Source organism: Lonchura striata, chromosome 6, assembly GCF_050655825.1.
Source record: "Lonchura striata isolate lonStrDom1 chromosome 6, ASM5065582v1, whole genome shotgun sequence".
NCBI lineage: Eukaryota > Metazoa > Chordata > Aves > Passeriformes > Estrildidae > Lonchura > Lonchura striata.
The window spans coordinates 24,247,631-24,261,005 of NC_140708.1; the positions used below are offsets into that span (position 1 = coordinate 24,247,631).

General features: G+C 40.8%; 1 protein-coding gene across 2 annotated transcripts in view; it reads right to left on the reverse strand.

Moving 5' to 3' along the window:
* ACTA2 (actin alpha 2, smooth muscle) overlaps positions 1-12,228 on the reverse strand; it is a 55,442-nt gene extending 43,214 nt beyond the window's left edge. The window contains exons 1-3 of one of the 2 annotated variants that reach the window (XM_085582517.1): positions 11,933-12,228; positions 11,744-11,840; positions 7,374-7,439 (exon numbers count right to left, since the gene is read on the reverse strand). The gene's annotated coding sequence lies outside the window, so the exon portion shown is untranslated. The remainder of the gene's footprint in view (positions 1-7,373; positions 7,440-11,743; positions 11,841-11,932) is intronic. The other variant, XM_085582518.1, reaches the window with a different exon arrangement.
* Between the last annotated feature and the right edge of the window lie 1,147 nt (positions 12,229-13,375).

Consider the following 13,375-nt stretch of genomic DNA (forward strand, 5'->3'; position numbering starts at 1 on the left):
AAGTATTCCACGTGCTGTGCTTTTTTTGTTAGGTCTATTTATGTATCTTTGGGAAGCAACAAGTCAGCAAGGAGCTGTGCAAGGTACACAGCTCCTTTACTGAGATATCTTTCCTGAGAAAGCACCTTCTTGCAGGAGCTTTATTCAGATCACCCTGAAGCACTCAAAAGCTTCTCTCTGACATCAGACTAGTATAAGCAACCCATAGAGTAGAGAGCAGCCCATAAAGATGCTATAAGGAAAGCAATGAGCAATGTTCCTCAATGCCACCCAAATCATAATAGATTATATGGACAGGTACTCACAGGCAGCCTTTAGGGAGCCAGGACAAGCAGTCTGGTGAGCAGTTACATTGGCAAGTGCTTCCAAGGATTCCTGAGCTGTGGCCCCACTGCAAGGTCCCTGGGACCAATGACTGCAGTTCAGTTACATTTATCAGGTGACCCAGGGAATTCACACTGCAGGGAACAGCACCATGCCTGGAAAATTCTTGGGGTTATATGTCCTCATATCATTGCTTGCCTTTACAACTGTAGGCTATTAACCTGCAGTCAGTGCAGCTTTTTAAGGTCTCTTCTCATTTGTAAGTGAGAACAGATGAGTAAACTAATAAGCTGGAATATGGGGGCTGATAAAGATCAAGCTAAAAGATCTGTTCTGCATAAGTCAACAGTCTTTCAGAGACCAGCTTCATATTCTCCCTCGTCCAAAGACATTCCTACACAATCACAATAAAAATGCACAGATCTTCCAGGAACTGCTATTTTCAACATCCCCTAACTCATCCCAGCTAAAAACCAACCACCAACAGAACATTCAAAAACATTTCTCAAAAAAAAATACTGTTTTCCTACTTTTTTATCTCAGCTGTGGATGTATTTCAAAGAAAGATAGTAATGTATAGATTGTTTCCCTTAAATGCAGGAAATGGTTCTTCCAAATGTAACTAATTCAAATTAAATCAATACATTATGTTTGGACAGCAACCAGCTGCAGAAAATTTTAGCAAAGCAAGTGTTAGAGGCTGTAAGGAGTTCAAAATAGGACTTCAAGTACAGTCCTGCTATATTTGGTTTCAAGTTAGCTCTTAGGATTGAAGAAATTATTATCACTATAAAGCAAGCAGAATTTTTATTTTCTAGGCAGCATTCCACCTGAGGATCCAATCAGTCATCAGCTTACACTCACTACTTAGCAAATCTAGGCAGACTTACAGAAAACCTTAGTACAGGTAAGTCCACAGGGCCATCCATGACAGAGACAAAAAGCAAACCAAACTTTTAAAATCTAAAACTACTAGAACAGCACTCTTGGAACTAAAGGCATTACTTAAAATGCAATGATACCTACCTTTTTGGTGTCTTGGCGCATTATCAAACACAGAAATGCATGTTCTTTCTCCTTCTTCTGCTCTAGCCTCACATTGATTGGTGCTGGAGATATAAACACTGACATGAACCATAGGAGCACTTGGCTGGAAAACCTTCTGTGCCCTGGAGCAGAAAATTCGAGGCAAGTCCCCCACCTTCCAGAGATAAGTCTGGGCTATTTGAGGACATCTCTTTCCTCATCACTCTCGTTGAGGCTGTTCTACTGTGTGTACTGAAATATTAATTGTTATACAAGTTTGAGATGGATTCTCTCTGTTCCAGGGTATCCTAACAGATTAGGTTAGCCACATTGGCTATCAGGTGGGCCACTTGTCACAGGAAAGGCAGCCAAGGAATTGTCATTTGTAAACCCACCAAATGCTCAGGGATTTGGCATCTACTGAGACATTAGGTACCCAAGTTTTTCTGTGGAAGTGTTTTGGGTTAGATTGCAGGAGTTAGCAAGAATAAAAAAACATGTTGTTGGTTACTCTACTGTGAAGTTTCTTACATGGTCACACTATACTGACCTTTGGGATTTTTCTTTTGTATTGTTCTTTTTTCCTAATAAGGTGTCTGGGACTTTCTTTGAGAACACAATTCTGTTTAAAATATCAAACAGGAAATTAGGTTTTCCAGCTAAGGTAAAACTCAGGAATTTTTCCTGTTGAACAATGGACTCCAAAGAGAGTTCCTATTTAGATAAGAAAGGGCTGGAAATTCCAGCCACCTTAAAATAGATGAACAAAAGTCCTGCTCCAAAAGCTACTGTTACTTTCTGAGACTTACGGTCATTTATGCCAGTCCTTTGCCCTGCCAGTCCTTTGAGGAATGATTAACTAAATGTTTTTGTCCTGTCTCAGAGATGGAGATTCCAAAACTCTCCATATTGATATTTTAAACCTCTACTCTTCAAAACGATGTCCTAATATCAAAACAAACTCCTAGTGTATTTCCCGCCTTGCCATATTCACTACAACATGGAGATGATACCCTCCCTTTTAACAGCAGACTTTTGCATATTTAAACGTTATTGCCATGTTTTATGGCTCTCCTATTTTTTATTCTTGCACCTTTAGTTTACACAGCACTAGTTTTTCCAGCATTTATTTGAGGGGCATGTCTTGTATCACAATGATAAGCACACAAAAATGAAAGGAACATTGTTTCTCTCCTTTTTTGCATGATGACATTAGCAGGATTAAGCAGGTTAATTCAGTTACCCTTGAATTTCCCTATGGTTAAGGGAATTAATTACCCTTGAATTTGCCTATCTCTGAAACTTGCTGGTTACTCTCCAAAGCAAGAGTACACTTTGAGATGTATACATTTCTGCGTGCATTGCAATCTGCAATTCAACAAGTAGGGACTCCCGACTTTCCCTCACATGGCAGTAGGTATGCTTAAGGATATACAAAGTCTAATTCAGGATTCTTTTTGAAAATCTTATGCTCAATTATTTCTATCTAAGTCTGCTAGATCTCCTGTATTCATTGCCACCCCAGCAAAAGAAGCAGAAATTATGCAGTTAGTGTTCTAGTGCCACAAATACTTGGCAAAAATATAACATCTGAAATTAATTTCCTTGGCTCAAAACCAGGCATGCTTTGCAAGTGTGAATGTATTTTACACAGGGCCAAGTTTGCTGTCACAACCAGACCTTGGATTAGTCTGGCTCTTTTTTCACATATCCTCTGGGAGAAGTCCCATGGAGTTGGGCTCTGTGTGAAAAGATTGGGTATTGCTATGCTTTGGATTTCATTTCCAGAGGGAACATTGCTTTCATCAGGCTGAAGTCTGTATTCACCTAGTTTAGAAAAATAATCTAAAAGAGCTCTGTGTATCTGTTTCCTTTATTCTGCTGTCGTGCTAAGGGTCTGCTGAGGAATTCTTTCTTTTCTCCCTCATCCTTATTGTAACTGCCACAAATGTGCAGTTTGTTTCTTTAACTGGATGATTGTCTGCTACTGTGTGAGGTTGTAAATACATTTCTTAACTTTCTATGGAATCATTAAATCACTGGAAATTTTAGGATTTATCAGATCAAAATTACAAGAAAAATACTTTAATATTTTATGCTAACCAGAGACCTTTAACTCCTGCCCTTTGCTGTCATAGCTTTGCTGTTTTACCCAGCTTTTCACTATTTAGTTACAAGATATAGCCAGACCAGTACCAGGAATTGTGACCAGTCAAAAATTAGCTCTTTCCTGGAATTAGTCTTTAAAATTTAATGTTAACATACTTTTTATGCTCTTTATGACTGCAGCTCTTTCTGAATCATTGCAATGGCTTTCTGAATCATTATAATGAATCAACTCCTTCCCTGCTGTTGGGACATTGCAGGCAGCCAAAAAGGTGCTGACTTTCAAGACATGACTCTTGGTGTGCCCTGCCTGGGCTGCTGTCCCCACGGGCAGCCAGCACACCGTGCTCCACCACACATCACTGCTCGCAGCAGCAGCGCAGCACCGGCAGCTCGGAAAACAATAGTGAATGACAAATGAAATAAATACAATATATTTGGATTCAAAATTAAAGTTTTCTCTTGAATATCAGTAGCCAATGGTTAACCTTCTAGGAAACAATATTTTTCCTAAATACACAAATTCAGGTGCTCGTTCAGAGAAGGTTTTAGGATGTGTGTAGATAAGAACTTCATTGAGAACACTGCTGAGCACAGAGGAAAATCTTTTTAAAATACCTTATCACTAAAATAAGATCTGAAATTAAATTAGACAATTGGATATCATTAATACTAAATGTGTTAAACCAAGCAAAGCAAATAGGTACTTCTGTCCCTAATACAAAGGCATAACTTTATACATAAATATATAATGGGTTATGAGAACACATACAATAATTTAGATGAACAAAATACTGAAGAATACTGAGAAACAGGCTTCATGTGCCCTAAATCTCACATATCCACTGTCCTGCATGCTACTCATTACTGGTGGGCTTTCTTTCAGGCCAAGGGTTGCCAGCATCTTTAGTGTATATATCACACAACTAAGATCCTATAGATGTAATTATTTTGTTCACTGTATCCATCACTAACCTGAAGAAGACCCCTTGTCAGGTGACAATGCTTAACCAGTTTATTACCAGTATAACTTTGGATTCCAGATAATTTTTGGAGCTCAAGCCCAGGCAGACATATAATCCTCCCTTTGGATCTGCATCCCTAGAGGTGCTCTCCATGATTTACCAGCTTTGAGGGAAGCTCTGTGACCCAAACTGTGCACTAGCTCTATTGGCACCTTTCCCTACATGAGCAGTCAGGCTTGCTGCATTCTGATGAAGTGAGAAGGAAAAGAAAAAGAAATACAGAAAATTTTTAACAGAAAGCCCATTTGAATTCAAATAAAGTAAACAGCATGTGCCACAGCAACAGATAAATAAATGTTTGGAAGAACAAAGTGCTAGAGGGCTGCCAGCGGTCACTCAGATGAAATAGCTCCCAAATCTGGGACGTCAGTCACAATGCTTATCATAAGCCAAAACATAGCCCAGCTCAGCAAACCAGCCAAGCACTGAACACAGCCAGTATCTAAAAAGTCATTCTGAGGCCTCTCAGGTTTGTTGCAGTTTGAGATATGGTGGCATCTGACAGAAGTTGATCTCAGCAGCATTTCTGCATGTTCACTAACCTCCCAAAGTTCTTTATTTGTAGCAGCATTTGAATATCCATATTAAAATACATGGAGCACTACTTGCAAATGCACTGTAATTGCAGACATATAGATATGTCATATTTTGTCCTTTACATACAATCTTTTTAGTGCTGCAGTTGTACAGATGTTCAGAATATAAGGAACAGATGTCAAAATTCACTTTCTTCTTCTAAATATCTGATTTTCTTCTTCCATCTGCACATCTGTTACATTTAGATATGTCAGATAACAAAAAGCTACCGGCACCTCCAGAATGAAAGCAGCAAAGACAATGGTTCATCACAGAGGCCAGCACCTCCCCTGGTACCACAACAGCAACTTAAAGACTTCCTGCCTCCCCCAGGGATTAGCAGCACTGCTGACAGACAGCAGGTTTCTCTGTGGGTGTACTGAATTGCATTATCACAGGGCAGATATAGGACAATCTGTAGGGACACAGTCCAAATCAATAGGAAGAACTGTAAATATATGGTAGGAACCCAACGAGCAATCACAGCTAATTGTATATGGGATGTACACAGGAACCTCAGATGAAGCAGGAAAGGACTTTGCAAGAAACCAAGCTGAGAAGAAGAGAGACATGGTGATATGGAGACGGTATGGGAAGAAAACCATAAGTAAATATGTAAATTATTTCTATTTTAAAGTAACTGTAAGTAAAAGGAAGAAGATCAGGAATGCTACCAAAGCACGAAACAATGTGTCTTATGGCTGCCTGTGTATTTGTTTGGCACTTTTCTGCCTTGGCCTGACCAATGTCTATATAATGTGTTTCCCACGCCACTGCTGTAGGTAACACACCTAAACACAGCTAATTTTGGTTATGTAGCTACAGTCAAAGAAAGACTTTCCTTGTTGACTGTCGCCACTAATCAAGCCTAGGCCTATTAGAAGAATCCCTTGTAAATTAATAGATTGAATTTTCCTTAAATTTAGATGGCTGACGCAATTCATTAATTTCTATACAATTATTTTTTAACTTCTACCAGTGTAAGTAATAGTGGAATTGCAACAGGATGATGTTTCCTTAACACAGGACTCAGACCAGACCTTCCAGACAGCTGGTCTGGAAGGCTGGCTGTCACACTGTGCAATGGTTGCAGAAACTTTCAGTTCCATCCATGTGTGGAAAGAATCAAAATAGAGAACAGAAGAACTGAAGAAGAGTGTGGGTTTGAGATGTGTAGGAAAATGCCCAAACCAAGGGATATGATGTGTTGCATTATGTGATACATCACAGGAAAAGGAATTCCTATTACCTAATACACAGGAAGAAAGGAAAAGGAACTATAACATGTACAAGTCCGATATCTAATGAGATCTTACTCCAAAATAATTCCGGGACCTAAATTTAAATAGGAGGGTGTACTTGGCTTCTGCTTTTATTAACTGGATAAATGTCAACATTCAGTTTTGCCACTTTCAGGTTTTAAAAAGTGAAACAACATAAATATTTTAATTAATTTCAGAAAGCTAGATTGTTTCAACAGCTGCAGCCATACCACAGCAAGTGCAAGGTAAAACTTTTGCATGACAAATAATATGACAATGGCTCCACATAGGCTCTATCTGCAAAGATTTGGTTTTGGTTTTCTTCCTTCACCGTTAAATAAAGGTGTCAAAAAATAATAGCCAAACTGCATAAATGGCCATCTACATTTCTTCCCATCTATCACCTACCTATTCTTAAACCTCTTAAATTTACTCTTTAATCTCTTTTCTTGGGTTGCACTTGGATTTCTGTCATGGCCTCTAGCATCTCCAGTGTTGAGGACAAGAAATAAACCGGAAGATGTCATTTTTTTTGGTCAGCCTATTTCCACAAGAAGAGTGGATCTGCTGCTATTGAAAGAAAATGGTTTTGTTGCACACACACAAACTGGGTGTGCAATGCACAGAGTGTCAGTGTGGTGCTCCTTGAGAGCAGTGGAGAAACTGTTCAGGCATGGCACACCCCCTCAGAGAAGTGTGTGCATGCTTGGGGAGGACAGCAGCCAGGAACAGGTTGCTGCTGCCAGAACACTGTGTGCAAGCTGCTGCCAGCCACCTTCATCCTCAGGGGTAACCTGAGAGCACACAGGGGCTGAGCCAAAGAATCGTTCTGGCAGGAGAAATAGCTTGTACTGGGCACCTGGAGCTCCTTGGCCCCTCCTGTCTGATGTTTGCCCATCCTCTTCTAGCTTGGAAACCACCATGTGCACTCCAGGATGACAGGCAAAGAAACAGTTCCCAGCTTTGTTCCCATGACCCACTAATACATTCCTGGAGCAAGCAGAAAGAAAAACATTGGGTACTTTGCATGGTTTTGAGGGCACCTGCTTCTCACCTGGCAGAGGTGCATTCTTGCCAAGGATCCTGTTCTGCACAGAAACTTTCCACATGCAAGACTGCCCTGGAAGAAAAGGAATTTTATCAATCTTTGAGGTTCTTCCTTTCCTCACCTCTGTCACAGAGTATGTTCTAGGAGAGTGACAGGGACAGAAAACCTGTGGGCTTTGTAGAGGTGTATTTTCTTCCAAACCCACAGCTCTTCTGTCCTAAATAGCAGAAGGGACCAGAAATCCTGCCTTTCAGGACACAATGCTTCCAGCACTTGACTCCTATCATAACATCCACATTTACCAAGGGAAATAGTCCACATTTCAAGCACCTTTCTGAAGAATTTCTAAATATTTGCTTTTCCACTGTGGCAAACCTAGGGTGAGTCTTTGCTCTCTTCCCTCAGGGAAAGGCAGTGACCCTCTGTGCCTGGTAAATTTGCCATGACATACACCACAATGCATCTCCCAAAAAACACTTCACAAAAAGAGCCTATTGCCAATATCCTGTTGTCCAGACTGAGTTTGCTGGGGAAGAATGGTTTTGTTTCCTGCCTTCTTAATGCAGACCTGTTAAGACTGCTTCACTAAGTAGTAACAACAAGGCTAACACCAGTGAGAAGAAATAAAGACATATCCAGGATATATCTGAAGCAGCTGAAATTTATGGCATCAACTGAAACATGGACAGAGAAAGCATATTGGGATCAGAGATGGGGAGAAAATTAGTTGAATGAACAGCAAAAGCTGCCTGATTGTGTCGTGTTTCTGTGTCAGTAGTTAACAGAGATGCTGTAGAAAGGCATGTACCACTGCAGGAAAGAGAATTATCAATATCCCTTGAGAGAAACAATTCCAGACTATCTGAACCTCTCTGCCATTCTGATGAATTGTGAACACAGGATGATCTGTGTTCTCATTTTGCCCACAAGATGCAGGGTGTTCACCCATTAAGCAGCACCACCAGACATGTTTATTCTGTTTTCATCATTATTTCATGACAGGGGAAGACATGGATCTCCTTCACTGCTCTTATGACCCAGATCATCTTCCTCTTCCTTAAAAGATGCAAGAACAATCTTCTGCTTCTGCCCCTTAAAAAACCCAACATCTGGTCAGTCTAATCAGAGCTAAGTCCCTCCATCTTCCTAGTCCATCATTTCTCACTTCCCCTCCTGGAACAGGGTTTTATAATTGTCTCTGTTCTATGGTGCTGATGGTAAAGGGTCATCTGCCCCTAGATGTTCCGCTTGAGATGACCAAAAAGGAGGGAGAAGAACATTCTCACATGGAACCAGTGTATGAAAATCTTGTGATCTGCCTCTTCCTCCGAACTTGGCACAGCACAGTTCCTGCAGTTTCCAGAGTGTTTACATGGAAGTGGTTTGGTTTTGTCTAGCTGCTTACTTGTCATTTTCTATCTCTGCTTGTCTTTTTTCTCCACTCTATATTCTCATCCTAAGCAAAATCTTATTGTAGTGATGGGAAAATCCTTTTTGGACACTATAAAAACCATGCACATGCTGCAGCCCCTTCCTGCCTAGTCTGGCACTCTTGAAGTCAGGTGCAAATACGTACATTAGCACTGGGTGTAAGTGCATTGAGTACATTAGCATTGAGTGCTACCTCAATGCTACAGGAAGTTATTTTTTGGTTTGTTTTAATTTGGTTGGTTTGGGGTTTGGTTTTTTTTTTTTGTTGTTTGCTTCTTTGTTTGGGGTTTTTTAACTGACCTTGCCTGAGGACCTTCAAGATCAGGGAACATTTGCTTTAAATCCTCCCACCACATGCCAAGAAAGATTTCTCATTTAATTTTCCTGTGGGGCGTGCTAGCTCCCTGCCCCAGGATGCTGTGCACCTGGACATGACATCAAAGCCCCTGGCAGGGCATGAAAGCACTGGCACCAGCCTGGCACTGCCACACCCAGAAGCTCTGGCTCAGTGACTCAGGAAGCAGTTCTGCCAACAGAACTGATGCCATTTCTGAGTCCCTCTGGCTTTCCTTGTCTTCTGGGCTGGCACTGTCCTCCCAGCAGAGACTGGGGTACCAACATGTCCCCAAGATCATTGACAGAAGCTATGATAGAAGCTCTCAAAGCAGTTTCTCACCTCACAGACCCAGAGGGACTGTGAATACCAATGGGGTAGGGGATCTACACCTGCACATACAGGAGAAAAAAACTATGTAGAAAAAAATTCCCATCAAACTTGGAAACTACAGAAGCAATTACTTATATGCAAACTTTAATCTCATGTGTGGTTTGAGCTTTCAGTGAAATCACTAAGATTTTTCCAGCAATCAAGGCCAGTAGTAAACCCAAAACCAATTCAAAGCTTTCAAGATTCAGAAGAATCTAAGTTTTTCTGCTGGATAAATGGAAGAAGGGCTGAATTCAACACACCCACACTGATGTATAAGAAAACTTGCTGCTCACATTGCTTAAACCTGTGTGATGGCACTTATCTAAATCATCAGAATCTAAATATAAATTTTTCCTCCAGCCAGTGCTGAGAACATTCTAGTTCTCAATGACAACTCTCAACAGATCAAACTCAGTGATCACTATAAAAGTTGCAACAAGCAGTCACTGGAGCTTGGACATCCACAATGTAGAGATGTTTTCCTACCTCAGAGACTCAAGAAGAACTTCTGGTAGCATATTACAGCCAAAATGCTTTGTTGATTAATGTGGCAATTCATCTTCTGTGCTACATTTTTTTCTCATAAGAGAGAACTCTCAAGAGAATTAGAAACAGTCTCTGAGGGTGGGGAAATTAGACCATGCAAACAAAAAGCCAACACATAATCATTGTTACAAAGTTCCATCCAAAACTCTGTCTGGTTATTGCTAATAGGAAAACTATTTGAACATTTGGTCAAAAGTCGGGGGGTCAGTCAGTCAGCAGAGGTTACTCAGGAACTTTGCCACAGCAAATTAATAGATTCAAATGGAAACATGATGGGAAATTACAATTTTTATCTCAAATAAAATCACCTGACCCAGAAGTCTCATCAGAAACAAAAACATTTGGCACTCTGCAACAGCCAGCCAGGTGAGTCTGATCTTGCATACACTGAACTCAATGGGAACAGTTCCAGTAGTTTCCCTGGCAGTAGATCAAGTCTACCTTGACTAATTACAATTAAAAATAAAACCCTTTTAATGATGAATCCATGATTAAGATGCATTAAATTATACTAATTTTAAAAAAACATTTAAAAGCCTTTAGAAAAGAAATTTTTATCTCCCCTCATCAAAATGCAAAAAAGTTTCCTGTTTGGCATCAGTGAGGATTCCCTTGGTTATGACTGCTTGGAGCATTGCTGTAGGGTAGAGAAGTCCATTTGCACTGGAGACAATACCATGAAATGCCCAGGTTTCCTTCTGAGCCCTAAATCAGTCACCACTTACATAAACACCCAATTTTACTGAGTTACAGACAGGTCTCCTCCAGCTCCCAGAAGAAATGACTGGAACTTACACAGCTCACAGCTCACTGAGCCTTAATTTTGCACTGCACCCCTGAGAGGCACAGCCCAGAACTTGCCCTTTAGACCTTCCTGAAGCTGTCGTGCAGCCAACACCAGTTAAGAGGCTGGAAATGCTCCTGCAGGTAGCAGGGTGCCCATACTTGGCAAGGTCCTTAAACTTGCATACTTTTCTTTTCAAAATTCTGCCTCAGCAAGTTGCTCAGGACATAACATTCAAACTTTAAAAAGAGCCTAAAGTATTTCTCTTCAGAGATCCCCTTAATGCCATCTAACTTAGCTGGCAACAACATCAATAGTGTTATAAAAGAATGATAAAACTGCCTATTTGCCAACAGAAAACTAATTAGACATTAGTTATTGTTCTGACACCAAAAGGGGAAACTTCTCAATTTCCACTCAGCCGCTCCAAAGAGACACTGCCTGTAGTCTTGGCAGGTTCCTGGTCCATGGAGATCTCCATAGGTCTGTTGTGCATATAAATGAACATTTACTAGACAAGTAACTATAGACTGTATGGCAGAGAAGCAAACAGATACTACTATGTCCCTCAGTAGATTTGTGGAATAAGAAACTATTTCTGTATACTACATTGCCTTTTCAATTACTGCCATCAGAAAACTACTAATAAGTGTTTAATTTTTATTAATCTCATGTAAGTTAAGCAACAAAAAGGCTAGGAACCAGTTATTAGGACAAGCCAATAGGGTCCTATATGGATTCAGAGCTGTCCCAAGGGTTAGGCTAGAGTTATATAAAAGGATGTATTTTGGCTTTTTCCACTTTACCCAAATTAAATCCAGCCAGATACTAGCAACATACTCTTTAATCTCAAAGGAAAACATCAAGAATTAAAGAAGAACAGACATTCAGAATGACTGTGCTTACACTGCTCTTGAAGGAATTGATCTTGTGGCTGCATTCTCAAGGCAAGGACTTCTGGGGATGAAGAAATTCCATGAAGTGATGGTTAGATTCTTTATTTCTGGAGAGATATAGAGGGAAAAGTCAGCAGAATCTTTAAACACCAGCTTTCCTCTTCTTTATAGCAACAAAGGTTTAAGGGCCATGCAGTACTTGGTGCCTCCCCAGAAGCAGACTGACAGAATGCTCAGTGCTGTTTGTACAGCTGGGGCTCCTGCAGCCCACAGCAGGGACCTGCTCAGGAGGTTTATGGCACGGACAGCTGAGCCATGGCCACAGGCAGGCAGCTCACAAAGGCCCCTGTCTGCCTTGGGCAAGGAAAGCTGTGCTTAGCAGGCTGGGCATGGACTAGAGAGTCCCCCAGCACCATTCCCCCTGCTCGACTCTGCCTCCCTTTCCTGCCCTCCCAGGGCAGTAGGACAGCCACGTTCAACCCAAACTTCCCTGTGATCACTCCGACCATGTGTGGAAGTCAGCCTTTCATGCTCCCGCCTCCTTTTCCCACTGGCTTTACAAGCTCTGCCCAATCTCAAGCAAATCTGACAACCGGATACCAGCCACAGGAAAGGTGTTCTCCAGCTTGCAGATAAACAGATAAGGAGGATACAGATTTTACAGTGAAGAAAGGGGTAGAGTGGGGATGTCACCTAGATTAAACACTGAGGAATCCAGGCACAAGCCACGACTGCACAAGACCAGCACAGCATTAACTCTGTGCTTGTGCAACACTCTGTCAGTCATGCCCGCAGGAACATTCAGTCCTTCAGGGACTAATCTGGGGAAAGTGGGTCTGTCATCAGTACAGGAAATCAAAATTAGTTCTTAGCTGCTGTTTTTTCACACCTGGAGAACCACGCTGTTCTGAGACTGCCAACCATTAGGTTGGCTTAAAGGCAGCCAGAAGTTGGGTAGGACGTTCATGGGAAAGGAAACAAGTGGATAGCTGACAACTGCATTAGTCATTAACATAAATCTGTTTAGACAAAGATTACCAAAAGATAGCAAAGTAATTGGCAAAAATGAAAGCTGCTTCTCTATAAGTGTTTACTTATGAAGCAGCTTTCATAAACACAGAACTTTCTTAAACCTGAACATAATAGAGATTATTTAATTCTCAAGGAAGTACAAGTGTGTTATGCAAGCAAAGATTTTTCAAGTGTTCTCTATTTTAAACATGACAGCATTAGAGAAACACCTAGGGAAAAATGAATACAAAATTAGAGAAGTCTTGGATTTCACTGTATAGAAAATTTCTGTTTGTGAGACTCTGTCTTCCTCTGCCTTTTCTGCTCTAAGATTCAATAACCTATCAAACATAAACTCAGTTCTTTTGTGCCTGTAAGGTATTCTATGTGAAGGAGAAATATGAATATCATGATGTAGTAGAAACAGAAAAGCAGTGTGGTTATCCAGCAGTATGGTTATATGACAGCCATTCTGGCAGCTGTAGGAAAATTCATATTTTGATTATGGTTTTGTTACACAAAAATTATGTAGCAATATTGCCTTAGCGCCTGCTAGCTATTTAATTCTGGCACACTGACCTTCCCCACCATGCCAGACCATGGAATCAAGGAAGAGATCTGACCTTATGAA